Below are 2027 nucleotides of genomic sequence, written 5' to 3'. Positions count from 1 at the left end.
AGCGAGACCCCGTCTCTACTAAAAATAGAAAGAAATTAATTGGACAACTAAAAATACATAGAAAAAATTAGCCAGGCATGATGGCGCATGCCTGTAGTCCCAGCTGCTCAGGAGGCTGAGGCAGTAGGATCACTTGAGCCCAGGAGTTGTGAGCTAGGCTGACGCCACGGCACTCTAGCCCGGGCAAAAGAGTGAGACTCTGTCTCAAAAAAAAAAAAAAAAAAAGGAAAAGGGAAAAGAAAGTGATAATACCTACCTCATAAAATTGTTGTAAAGCTTCAAAAGTGTGTAGCGGGAGGATGGCGGGCCTGGTGTCCTGAGACCTCTGGTCACCTCCTCCCCACAGTCTGCCGGGAGCTCTCCCTGGAGCAGGAGAGGACCACTGCTTGAGGGGCCCTGGAAATGGGCATGCTGGGGGCAGCAGGTGAGCCAGGCAGGAGCAGGAAGGAGGGCTCATGGGGTGTGAGTGGCGAGGGTCACCTGGTGGGGCAGCGTGAGTCAGCAGCAGCCCGAGGAAATTGCCCAGCCTTCTCGTGGACCCAGCAGAAGAGGATGATTTGCCCCCTGTACCAAAGCCCCATCAACCTGAAGAGCCTGCTGCCATCAAAAATAAGGAATAATTTAGAAGATAATGTATAATACGTGTCCATGAGATTGGAGGAGTGGGCTCCACAGAGAAGACACATGTCATGAAATATGTGCTTTTGTTCCCAGAGTCACCACCAGTAGTCTTTCAACTGAGTGGGACTTCATGAAGGTTCCGAGTAAGGTGCTTTTCTGGCTGAGGAAGCTCTAAAAGTGAAGAGATCTTGTTTTGATGTATCACTGGTTTATTTAACTAGAAAATTTAGGGATCTTGTCAGATCTGTTCATGGGGGTATTTTTTATTTAAACAAGATTGTGAGAAAACTGAGTATAAAAATTAAGAGTACGTGACATCACCAATGTCTTAGATGGAATCAACCTAGTTGAAAAAAAATCTAAGAACCATATTTGGTGGGTAGGATCTGATTGTAGCAACTTTGGAGCAATAGCCCAACAAATAGCTACAGGAGGAATATTCTGACTTATCGGTAATGGAAGATACATTGGATGAGTTAGTTAAGGATTGTGCTCAGCAGTTGTCTGAGAAAATGAAAGGCCAGGATATGTGACATATCGAGATATTCCTAGCATTCAAGCCTTCCGTGAACGATTATTACTGCAGTTAAAGCTCCCACAGAAACAGATTGGATGTTCCAGCTGCAGAGAGGTAGGATCCTAGCACAGCTCCTATGCAGAGCACAAAGGGACCTACTGAAGTCTGCTTGTGTGAAGTGGAGTAGGGTCACACAGGTCACAAAAGGTCTGAAGGTGTCGCCTCTCCATCTGAGAGCCAACATCCAAAACAACTGAAAAAGAAGAAAATCCTCAGCCAAGTGACCAACTGGTAGCATTTGAGAATTCATGTATTGTGTTTTTTGGGGGAACATCCTATGTGGATGGATTATGCATCAGATTTGATTCTCAGAGCAATAACTCATCCCTGCAGTGCTCTTGTTCTCGGTTAGTAGCAGCCTTGATGCCAGTAGTACCTTTGATTAGTTTACTACTTAGATTACTGGATAATTGTGATTTCCACATTTGAAAACAACTCCTTTTTATAATTATTCACTGCTTTTCGTCAATGACATCAGACATCTTGACTCCTGAAATAGTTCCATCATAAACAGTATTACGAAAACGGATGGGCCTGAAATGGGCAGTTCTTTGTGGACTCTACCCTTGCCTTCAAGGAGTAGGTCACATATCACGAAAGAAATCGCCCTGCAGTAGTTAGTTCATGTTTGCAATTAACTGTCGAAATTCCCCAAAGAAAGCTACCGGGGCACTGTGTGTCATCATTGGAGTGGCTGGTGGTATGGTTTGACAAAATAGGGAATACAGGAGAAACAGCAAGCGTAGGATAAAAATTAATTATGTTTTAGACATGCTTGATGAAAGTTAGAATTTAGGCAGGTAATTGTGAGGTAATTGTGTACATGTAG

At 44.1% G+C, this 2027-nt stretch overlaps 1 protein-coding gene and 1 pseudogene across 2 annotated transcripts in view; both read left to right on the top strand.

The window, feature by feature from the left end:
- Positions 1-2027, top strand: part of WARS (tryptophanyl-tRNA synthetase) — a 43558-nt gene that overhangs the window by 27969 nt on the left and 13562 nt on the right. The window lies entirely within an intron of this gene.
- LOC105814951 overlaps positions 553-2027 on the top strand; it is a 7023-nt pseudogene continuing 5548 nt past the window's right edge.

This window comes from Propithecus coquereli, unplaced genomic scaffold (assembly GCF_000956105.1).
Source record: "Propithecus coquereli isolate 6110/MARCELLA unplaced genomic scaffold, Pcoq_1.0 Scaffold310, whole genome shotgun sequence".
Classification (NCBI taxonomy): domain Eukaryota; kingdom Metazoa; phylum Chordata; class Mammalia; order Primates; family Indriidae; genus Propithecus; species Propithecus coquereli.
Note: the sequence above shows the minus strand (reverse complement) of the source record. Positions and strands in the feature narration are given on the sequence as shown.